This window comes from Physeter macrocephalus, chromosome 11 (genome assembly GCF_002837175.3).
Source record: "Physeter macrocephalus isolate SW-GA chromosome 11, ASM283717v5, whole genome shotgun sequence".
Taxonomy (NCBI): Eukaryota; Metazoa; Chordata; class Mammalia; order Artiodactyla; family Physeteridae; genus Physeter; species Physeter macrocephalus.
This window is the reverse complement of record NC_041224.1, coordinates 160,292,218-160,304,414: the sequence shown is the minus strand read 5'-3', so window position 1 is coordinate 160,304,414 and position 12,197 is coordinate 160,292,218. Positions and strand designations below refer to the sequence as shown.

The 12,197-nt window shown below is 37.8% G+C and overlaps 2 protein-coding genes across 10 annotated transcripts in view; one reads left to right on the top strand and one right to left on the bottom strand.

Annotated features, from left to right (window-relative positions):
* The window catches only part of LOC114487206 (uncharacterized), an 88,797-nt gene that overhangs the window by 20,276 nt on the left and 56,324 nt on the right, over window positions 1-12,197 (bottom strand). The gene's annotated exons all lie outside the window — the stretch shown is intronic.
* CEP128 (centrosomal protein 128) overlaps window positions 1-12,197 on the top strand; it is a 455,483-nt gene that overhangs the window by 402,849 nt on the left and 40,437 nt on the right. The window lies entirely within an intron of this gene.

The window sequence follows — 12,197 nt, the reverse complement described above, 5'->3', positions numbered from 1 at the left end:
AGAAACTAACACACTATTGTAAAACAGTTATACTCCAATAAAGATGTTAAAAAAAAAAATCTTAAAAAAAAAAAAAACTTCACTCGTTGGACCTGAATAGTAAATGGTGATGACTAATTATTACCGATACACTAAAGATTAAGCAAAAGTATGTTGTTGTGTTCCAGGATCTGGGAACAAACTGCCATTCTGTATTCCTATCTCCTTGTTTCTTTGTTTTCTGTTTGCTTGTTTGTTTTTGTTATGAATGAATCTCCTGTAGTTCCCACAGTGTTCAAATTGCAACTGACTTCAAGCGATATTACCTATTACCATAAATTTGATAGACCCAGTTTTCATTATCAATAGGCATCTTGTTTGCATCTCCAGAAAGTTCCTTTAAAGCACTGGATTCCCTCTAAGTTTAATAGGAAGAGACCATATATATATTTAAAGTTTGAGCTCTGCATGACTGTGATATGTACCTATGTCTGTACCTTCTTAGAAATAATATAGAGCAAAGCTCTTACCTTTGGCCTCCAACTAAAGTTGGGTGGGAGGGAAGGAAGGACAGGGAAAGCAATATTATATAATACTTCAGATTTGCTCTTCCTAACTGGCATTCCTCATGGGTGTCATGTCCTAGAATATCTCAAGAAAATTTAGGGAGCAGGAGTCCTCAAAGAAAAAGTGGAGTACCTGTCTCATGTAATTGGTGTTACTGTTGCAACTTCATTATATAGAGTATATCCCAGAACTCCTGACATACCCATATCCACTTGACAGAATATGGAATTATTCCCAAATCAAATATAAATTATCTAATCTTTCACATTAGCAAACTTTAAAAATATTGTTGCATATATGTAGTTACTGGATGACTGAGAAGCAATTATAGCACCAAATTCAATAAATATTTATTGAGTAGCTATTATGTATTAACACCATAGATTTAAAGAACAGTAAGTAAGGCTTAATCCCTATACTTAAAATTTTCCAATTTAATGGGAAAAGGCAGTTAACAAAAAATTATAAATATTTCTCTCTATTGCCCTAATAACTTATTTTCATTCAGGAACCAAAAGAATATGCTTGAACTAACTCTAGTCAGCTTTAGCAGAATGAAGTCTGATGTAGTGATGTTATAGTTTGATTTGTACATAGTAGGTACTAAGTAAATGCTGTTGGATAAAGGGAAGGCCAGATGTCCTATCCAGTTTCTGTATAATAAATGCTGTGAAATCCTGACTAATTTCCAGAGTATTGCATGTTTTCTAAGTTTCTATAAAATACTTTAAATGTCCAAAGTCATGTGGTTTTGGCTACTTCAGGGGGTTTGTTGGTTGATTTTTGTTTAGTTTCGTTTTTTTTTTAATGTGTCTAGTAAGGGCTACAGAACTCGTTCATTTTAGTTGAGTATGTTAAAAAAGAAGTGGGGGAAGGGAGACTAAGTTCAAAATTTCAAATTGTTTTGGCAAAACCAACTCCTTTTCATACTAACCACCAGGCCACAAAGCTTCATTGTTGTCCAGTTGAATGAATACATGGCTTTCATTTGGAAAAAAGAAAAAAACCTTTCTAGCAATTGAAGTTTCAGGAAGACGATTGTTTGTGGCAAATGTCAGATGAATTTGCTCATCAAATAATATTGTCAGTTGTATAATGCCCAGTGGCTTTCATGGTCCATCTTTCTCAGCCAGGGCTTGCAAATTCAGAAACTAGATGAATTTATTTTAAAATATATACTTTTGCTCACATATACTTCATCTATCCTCTCTTGCCCTTCTGTTCAGCCATTCAGGACATACCTTAACAGAGCCTCTCAAACATACTTAGAATCCACCTTTAACACTACTTGTTTAGGTGGGCTGTCTTCCAAAATGTATTGCTATAACTTCAAATTACTGGTACTTTGAACTAAGTATGGCCTTAAGAGATAGTTCAGTTGAATTTTCAGTAGTTTTGAAGGATTCTAGATAGTCTCTGCTTCTGTCTGCTTTGGCAGCAGTCGGCCAGGGAAATGCTTTGTACAGGATCCAAAAGAGTGTTTCTAAGCGTTCAAAAAAGGATTAATTATGAAAGCAAACTTTAAAAGTATAGTCAGAGTTGGTCTCAGTTATTTTTGAATTAAGTCTCAAAGCCACAATGATAAAAATAAAATACCTTGTCTGATTTCTATTTAGATCTGATCTGCCTGTCACCAGAAACTCATCCATATAGGTGGATTAACTGTTCACATGCGCTCTCAGCATCCAAGTGCTGTGTGCGGGGGTAATGGAAAATGATTCATTTGTTTTATCGTTCCTTTTTAGAACACAGGACAACTCTTTAAAAGAAAATAACCTTTTACTTTGAGAACAGAGAAGATGAATTATGTTCACCTCACCAAGCAGCTTTTAAGTAAATTAGCCTGGACCCTACCTCAGCCAGAACAATTATCATTCATTATCAGTGTTCCATATCAGGACCCTCTGTTCCATGTTAAATATGGAAGAGGCATATGTGATTGCCTACTTTCGCATATCTTGAGGGCTTGGGGCAAGGGCTTTGCAGTATTCAGGGAAATGATTAGCATTTCTCAGTATCTGCCCTGTGACCAGTGTCTTCGTGGCCTCACGTGGCTAAGCCCCTGTCAGCTCATCCACAGGAGACAGTTTGCTGTTCACATCCCACATTTCCTTATTAGGACCTTATTAGGTCCACAAAAGATTTTATTCTCATCTTCCTCTCTTTTACTCTGTCTGGACCATTCAACTCAACTTTACGGTCCCTCGTTTTCTTCCATTTGTTTATTTATTTATTTAATTTTGAGTGTTTAAAAACATTCACTGTCCCTCAAAAAGTCAGGTTGTAAGTTGTACTTTTAGAAAATAATGTGTGCTACATATATGTTTCTACAACATTTATAAGTTCTAAATGAGTATTTATTGATCTTTGCATTGAGGTTTTTTTGTTGGTTTTTTTTTCCCCCATAAAACTAAAATCTATTGTGTATAGTAGCAAGTACTCAGCCCTGGAAATTAAGGAAGAATATAGTCCTGCCTTTAAGAAATTTGCTGTCTACTGAAAGGGACAAATAGACAGGAAGCGATTAGACAGGTGATAGGAGGCATGTGTGTGTATGGGAAGCGCTGAGGATGGGTACCCAACACACACTTTAGGAGAGATGTTCACAGAATAATAACTAGTATTATCGTTGTAACAATAGCTAGTGTTTATTGAGTGCTTACTAGTGCCCTTCCCCATTCTGAGTACTTTACATATGTTTTTATATATATATATATATATATATATGTATATGGCCTCTCCCGTTGCGGAGCACAGGCTCCGGACGCGCAGTCTCAGCGGCCATGGCTCACGGGCCCAGCCGCTCCGCGGCATGTGGGATCTTCCCGGACCGACCGGGGCACGAACCCGTGTCCCCTGCATCGGCAGGCGGATTCTCAACCACTGTGCCACCAGGGAAGCCCATGTTAATATATTTGATCCTTAAAATAGTTCTACGCGATGGGTGTTATTATCATTCCTGTTTATAGGTGAAGAAACTGAGTCCCAGTGCAGAAGGATCAGGAACTTCCGTAGGCACACATGGCCAGCAGGAAACTAAATCAGGGTTTTAGCTCGGACCACTCAAGAGGCCATGCTTTTAACTGCCATGTTAGAGGAGGTAGTAACCAAGCCAAGTCTTGCAGAAGAACAGTCAGAGGGCTAATTTAAGCAGCGTGTAGAGGATATTCCAGACAGATGGGCCTTCACGTTGTCGACTGCAAAAAACAAACAAAACAAACAAACAAACAAAAAAGCACAACCTAAAAGTCGAGAATTATGTTTTCTTTGGTAATCTTACTGAGGACTATATAATCGGGATATAGCCTCTCAGATAGCTCTGAGGAACTGTTTCAAAGAGGTAAGGAAGGAGCCAAGATATATAGGAGCTTTTGCTGGGGGAAAAAAAAAAAGAAAAAGTCAAACGTCGAAAAGATTGCTGCTAATCACAAAAAACAGACATTTCAAGTTAATGATTTTAGTGTTTTTCTATGTATGGGAAGATGAATGAGTCCAGATTCATTGAAATTATTGCTTAGATATGCATCTTAACTATCTAGGGCCAGTATCCTGTTTATCTCCATCCTGAATTCCCCTCAGGGCACATCATTGGCGGTGGCTGCATTGGCAGATGGATTGCTGGCAGGCTACATTTGTTGTTTACCAGAATGGCAGCAACATTTGTTTGGTCCACAGTGTGCAAAGTCATGATGGCACAGAAACTTTGACAGAAGCAAAAATATGGAATAACATTTATGGTAATAGAACCAGAAGCTAATTAGCAGCATCTAGATGAGGGCAAAACTGTAAAATCTTTTTTCTGTTTTAATTTTTTTTAATTAGGACAGTTATAAAATGAAAAAAAAAAGAAAAGCAAGTTCTTTGCCTGCTTTTGGAAGTATCTGTTCTAAAAATACAAAATGACAAATATTTGGAGTTAGTAATTTGATAGGGCAAATACCCAAGATGACAGAAATATCTTTCTTCCTGTTTTCCTTATGCAATCATTAACTTTGCTTTCTGCCACAGAAGAATGAAGGTTTTTCCACCCCACAGGTGTTCTTGAATAAATAGTAATCCCTAAATGGTTTTCTCCTTATTTTACTTTCTCTTTATAGAAAGCCATTTTTCTTACTCTTTCCAACCTTTCAAGCTCCCAACCTACCATGGGAAGAAGTTAAAGCTACAGCAGACTAAATCTAGAGCCAGAAGGGCTCTTAGAGATTTTTAGATCCTTCTTTCCCATTTTCCTGATTTGGAAACTGAGATCCATGAGTTAAATGATTTTCCCAGGTTCCTATAACTGGTAATGGCAAACCTGAGATATAATTTTTTATCTCCTGATTGCTACTCAGTGATCTTTTCCACTGTACCTTGCTGCCTCAAATATATCTTGATGTCCTTAAACAGAAGGCTACCACAAATAAAAGTATTATCTGAGTAATCTAAATAATCTATCATTATTAGAGAAACTATTTTGTGGACATTTAAGACATTTTCAGAAGTTTATGGTCAGAATGACTATTCTTGAGATGTAAGAGTATTTGGGGTAAATCAAGAGCTTTAGGTGTGGCACCATTGCCCTTCTGGGGATTCAGTACATTCTCCCAATAAATTTCTCAGGGAACTCCACCCAGATGGCACCCCTGACGTGGGTCTCAGAGTTTCCACTGCTCAGCAGGTCCCCAACCTGGGAGTGAGACGCCTTGCCCCCTTCTCACAATACTCCCAAACTCCACCCATCCTTCCCTTGCTTGGGGCTCAGGGGCCAGCAGTCTGAAAACAGCATCAGAGGTTCTTTTAGAGCATGTCACTCCTCTGCTGAAAACCCTCAGAAGACCTTCTGTCTCATTCAGAATTAAATACACTTACTTCACTGTGGCCTAAAGGCTCTGTAAGATCTTACCATAGGCAGCTTCAGCCTCATCTTGGGCCCTCGCTCAGCTCACCTGTAGAACAGCGTCTGCTATAGAGTAGGTGTTTAGTAAATGCTTGCAGATTGACTAAATGGATAAATCCCTCCCCTTCCTTGAGTAAGATGCATTCGTTCACTCAAGAAGCAGTTATTGAATACCGTTTCTGTGCAAACACTGGGTGGACGGTGGGCACAGTGCGGAGCAAAGACAGACATTCCCCACCCGGAGGATGCTTACTGCCCAGTGTCAACACAAGCATTAATTAAATAACCGCACAAATAAGTGTAACACTAGTACTCTAATACTTGTTGCAAAGGAAAGGCTCATGACTTAACTGAGAGCTTATTTGATAGAAATCAGTGAAGGCATGGGTGCCTTCCCTGAGGAAGTGATGAAAGATAATAAAAATTAACCAGTTCACTTAAGATTTATACTTTTCATTACAAATTAATGTAAATTTTACATTAAACATATTCAAGTGGAATTAATGGTATGCATGCTGAAGTCTTTAGGGTAAAGTGTACTAATGTACACAGTTTACTTTGTAATGCATCCAAAAAATAAGTTGGGTTAATGGATAGACGTGGGGATGGATAGATAAATATGTGATAAAGCAAATATAACAAAATGTTAATAGTAGAATTTAGGTGGTGGGTATTTGTGTGATCTCCGTAAATTTCTTTCAGATTTCCTGTGTGCTTGAAAATGCTCATAATGTTGGGGGGAAAAGTTTTAACCAGATAAGGAGACTGCAGGGAACATTCTCCACCGAGGGCACAGTATGTACAAAAGCAATTTGTGTGCCATTACATTTCTATTACTTTTATGTTTTGGATGATGTCTGTAGAACAGTAATGTATTTCTAAATATTGGATATAGCTTTAATTAAGTTTGCCTTGTTTCTGCTTTGTACTCTGTTGACTAATTTTTATTAGTAATTTTAGATTGTAAAATTTAGATTGTCACTGACCTCCTTTTCTCCATTTGAGAATCCTTGAGCTGACAGTACTTCACAGAATCAGTTTTTTTTTAATACTATTTAGAAAGTACTTGACAGTTCTCAATGTACTTTCACATTCACCCTTACTCGATAATCACAGTTACTCTATGAGTATGGGATAATAAAGACCATCATTATTTATCCCCATTTTGCAAATAAAAGACTGAAGCTTAGAAGGGCAGGGGAAAGTGATATTCCCCAAACCACAAAATACAATTAATGTTGCTGGAACTGTGCAGCTCCACGAATGAGACAGGCTGACTTCTGGTTCAGCATCCCTTCCACCTCACCACTGTCCTCCATCAGCCAGCTTGAAACACGTGACTGGGACCAGTAAATCCCACAAACATAGTTTCTTTATCTGCCACCTTAAGCAGAAATTGCTGAACTCTGTCTCTTTCAGCAAACACTTGCTTATACTGTTTGCCCGTTATTAACATGCAATCACATTTTGGGGGCAAAAGTTCTTAAATTTCTTTCCTTTGTTGAGTACATTTAGTTTTCAATTTTAAGAGATGAAGTGATTTCACAGAAATTAAAGCGTGAATCTCAAGACCCTCCTCCTTATAGACTGGTTGTAAGGGCCCAATTCGTTACCTAGCATACAGAGAACACTAAACTAGTCCTCGTTATTCTTTATGTGTTATTTTTCCTTTACATCAGGAAAAATATTTAAAGAGGGGAATCTCAAGGGGAAGAGATATGTTTCTTTATTCCTTCTGTCTTCCTTTATCCTTCAACTCATTCTTGGTGTTCTCTTATTGAAAAAAAGAAATCCCCAAATTAAGCTAATAATAAGATCATGGGTTGACTATAACTCATAATTTGGTTATATGTCTAGAAACAAGAAAGCAATAATCTGGAATGACAGATTCTGTAGGGTTTTTTTTTTTTTGTTTGTTTGGTTTTTTTTGCGGTACGCGGGCCTCTCACTGTTGTGGCCTCTCCCGTTGCGGAGCACAGGCTCCGGACGCACAGGCTCAGCGGCCATGGCTCACCGGGGCACGAACCCGCGTCCCCTGCATCGGCAGGCGGACTCCCAACCACTGCGCCACCAGGGAAGCCCGCTCTGTAGGTTTTTGATAGTTCTTCCCTGAAAAAAATTACTGTGAACGAGAGTTGGAAAACACCTAGAAAGGCTTCTTTATTCAAATTTTCTAGTGAAGATATTCTACCTATTCTCAAATTTCATAAATTTGTGCTTTTTAAAGGAGATCTTCTACCACGTTTGATTTAGAATGGTATTATATGAAGACAAATAGAATTTGTTGTTGACCAAAGTTCTGGATTTTAGATCAAATAGAGTCACTGATGCCATATTGCCACATTAACTGGTGTCTTTTTTGTTTGTCTTTTTAACAAGCCTTATGTACCCTCTTACCCTGAGACACATGTAAACACTTCTAAGTGGCTGTCTGATTTTTAAAACTCTCCTAAAGTGAAGCCAAATCCGGCCTCTGTACCCTGACACCAAATTAAATCTTGGAGACAAGAGTTTTGGGTGAAGTAGAAAAGAACAGCTTTACTGCTTTGCCAGGCAAAGGGGCCACAGCAGGCTTGTGCCTCAAAAACTGTGTGTCTCAACATGGAGGCGATAGTGAGAAGTTTCATGGTAATGGTTCAGAGGGTGTGATCTGCTCACAGACACTCTTCTGATTGGTTGGTGGTGAGGTAAGTGGGAGTTAACATCATCAGCCTTCTGGTTCCAACCCGTCTGGGGTCTGCCTGCTTGAGAGCAGCATACCATTAATTTCTCCCACCTTGTGAGGCTTTCAGTATCTGCAGAACAGCTCAGATATTGTTATATATGTATATCCCTTAATGGGGAACCAGGACCCTGCCTCGAGGCTGCATTTTTGTTTCTCTTGACTGTTCCTCCCTTGTCTCCACATCCCCTCCCTTCCCTACTTAGCAGCTGTTTGAACCTTCTCACTGGAACTCAGGCAAGGTCATGGAGGCTGAATGAAGCCTATTTCCTGTTATCGAGACATGGGGGACACAGAAAGGCTTTTGTGCCCAGGAGCCCCACAGGGTCCTGCTCGGTATCAAAAGTACACAATCTAGAAATAGAGGACTCCTCTGATATTCCAAGAAATCCACACAACTTTGAGCTCTGACGCTCTTTGAAGGATGTGTGTCTACGAAATGACTTTGCCAGCCCAGTCTCTGCTACTTTTTCACTTGGTTCCAGCAAGTGTCTTATACAGTTTGGATGAAAAGAGGACCCTATGAAGCCAATATAGCTGTGCTGGATCTAGTCACCTCAAGTGAAAAGGCAGACAGTCTCTCTTTTTCATGATCTCACTCTTCCTCTCCTTCAAACTTGTTTACTCAGGTCCTTTTACCATCTTTCAGCCATTTGTCAAAAAAGTTTTGAAGTGGATCTCTTTCCAAATGAAATGGAATTGCATTTTTGAACCCAAATAAACTGCTTCATAACCTCATGTATTTAATATCTATATAGTGCCAAAAATGCACACACATTTTTAAAATAAAAATATAGACACCATATCCTTGATTTATCATCCAAACCTCAAAACATATGATTTCAATAGCACTATAAGAAAATGGTGGTTGTTATATGTTAATAAGAAAATAACATGTACATTTTTACAAAGAAAAGTATATTCTGTTTCGTAAGCTTTCTCTACAGGAGACAGGAATCTAAGAATTGCAGTGAAGCCCCTTCTAATTCCTAATAGCAGCTACTTATGTTGTCATACTATATTATTCAATTTCCCTCAAGTCTGAAGCAAAGGAACACCTAAAGAAAAATATACTGTGGACCAGTACAAACTGTTCAACCCCATAGCAGTTTGGTGTGTGTTGAAGATTTTGGAATAGTAAAATTGACAGCTGATTCATTGCCCCTTCCAGCAGACATCTAAACACGCCTGTAGGTACAAAAGCCGTAAGTCCTAACAGACAGGATTTCTGAATTTCACTGTTGTTTCTGCCACTGGATCTTGCCCTTAGTCTAGAGAAAATAAATGAAATAGCAAACTTTTGCTTCTAGGTTTTTAATACAGGGACCAAGATTCAGTGGGTTGATTAGAACACGGTAACTCTGCCATTGTCTTTATGTGGCCAACATTTGTTGAAGCACCTCTTGTGGACAGATAGTGTGCTATCCTAGTGCTAAATGTTACCAAAAAAGAAAAGGGGGTATTATTATCAGAAAACTCAATCTCATACCTAACATCCTCTAATCAACAGAAGGACTGTCCTGACCCCTTGTGTGTGTATATATATTGGATGCATGGTCTTGAGCCCAGACCCTTCAAGCACTGGCAAGATGAAATTCTTCCTGGGTTCATCTTAAGACTTCTTTTTCCAGAAACAAGCTCATCAAGGACATATCTTCAAAATTCTAGCTGCTGAGAGTTGATAGCTAACAAGGGATTAGGAATTTACCTAAAGCATGCACTATTACAGCTACTGGTTGCTGTCCTTTTCAATTGGTGATTTGCCATGAAAATATTTATATAATAACACTGACATTTCTGCATTCAGACTGCTTGGGTTTGCATACCAGTTTTGCCACCACATGACTGTGAGGAAGTTATTTACGCTTTGGTCCTCAGTTGTCTCATCTGTAAAATGGGGAAACCTTAGTATCTACATTATACAGTGGAATGAGGATTAAGAATTGTATTCAAAATTGAATTACATTTTTATAGTTAGTCTTTCATTATCCTAGTAAACAAGATTAGGAGTAATTGATCATTTGCTTCCTAGGCCAGTGGAAGTCCAGCTCCTTAAGCCTCTGAGATAAAGCAAGTACTATAATCAGTGTATTGTATCAGTTCTTTATGAAATGGAGTCTTAATTGTGAATTTCTCTGTTTTCAAATTAGATATGAAATTTATTATCTTGTAACATTTTCAAAAGAGAAACACTCTTTAAACCCCTATGTGAATGTCCAATTTAGTTCTTCTAGAAAATTGATTTAAGAAAATTAAAGACAGGTTAAGCACCTGTCATTTCCTGGTGCCATTATTCATAAACTTGAGAAATTGTTCCCTTAATTCTACCAGTGGAGACTTATATGTGCCCTTTAATGCATTCGACCATGTAAGGCAGAAGTAATTAATCAACTTAAAAAATAAAAAGTTTCCCTGATTCTGCATGAGATATTTTGCCCTAGGAACTAGCATGCTCTAGGTCCTCATGGCACCTTTAAAATCCAAGCAAGTTCCCTATTTAGACTTCCCATCTGCTATTAGTTCTTGTCTCTCTAGCACAGTTAGCTTTTGGGGAAAAGTGAACTTGAAATGCCATGTAATGTGACAAGACTCTAAGCACAGAATCCTAGCCAGTCTCACATTAAAAAACAAAAAACGGAGTTTGAACGTGCATATGCATACTTTTAAGTCTATATGACAACGTGGTAGGTTTAAGCACACTAACATGCATATAGAGGGAGAGAAAGCCAGAAAATAAGTGTACTCCCCAAATACTACTTAATCATGAAATTATGAGACCTGAGGTGACTGCAGGCCTGAACTCATTATCTTCATTACTTTATGTCTTATTGTTGCAGATGCCTTAGAAATCTCAGCATCTGTACATGTAATTTCCTTAAAATAAATGCAATTAACTTTTTTCTTTGTATAATTCTTACATCTTTTACATATGCATATTCTCCCTCCAGTAAATTAAAAGTTCCTGCAGAAGAGAAAGTGTGCCATCTACGTCTTATGGATCTTTCTGTGGTATCTAGATATACATTTGGTGTTACTTAACTGACTAGAATATAAGGATGAAGAGAAGGACATGTGTACCAGAAAGTATTTCTGATATTGAGCAAGATATTGAGAAACAATCCATAAATGGAATATAAAATAATCACAACTACAATAGATGAAGAGAAAGTATAAAGATGTTAATGGAGACGCGGGGGGTTAGGGGAGGGAAGTAGAAAATGACCGGTTAAGAAAGAAGAAGCCAAGCAAATTTTTAAGGTTGAAGGTTTACTCAAAAAAAAGTAGCCATTTGAATATGTACCCTCAAGACATAATCAAATAAAATAAACCAGTATGTGTAAACATGCTAGGAAAAAACCTTTTTAATGCATCACCTGATTGATTGAAAATTTTTAGCAAAAATATTTGCATAACCTGCTAGCTTTACAGTAGGAAAAGAGATCATTTGCTTATTTTTAAGATCAAAATGAGTAAAACGTATTTAACCCAGGTTCCGAGGGTCACTTTTGAATGAAAAAAATTATGGGATGAATAAAAAGGAAATAAAGTTTTAAAACTACAAGTTGTACCGAAACCATTGTTTATGAAGGAGATTTTATCCAATGCATAAAATTTTGCTTTAAAATCACCATTGCATTGATTTGGATTTTACTATTCAAGGGCCAATATAATTCTTGAGGAAAGCTATAATTTTACTATTTAAATGAATATAGCATATATGGTGACTAAAACTACTAGTTCTCCTAAATCTACACATTAGGGCCTATGTTAAGAAACATGTCATTTCTTTAACTGAAGTATAGTTGATATACAATCTTGTGTTAATTTCTGCTGTATAGCAGTGACTCAGTTATACCTATATATACACATTCTTTTTTATATTCTTTTCCATTATGGTATATCTCAGGATACTGAATATAGTTCCCTGTGCTATACAGTAGGACCTTGTTGTTTATCCATTCTATGTATAAATAGTTTGCAACTACTGACCCCGACTTCCCAGTCCATCCCTCCCCCCCCCCCCCCCCCCCCCCCCCCCCCCCCCCCCCC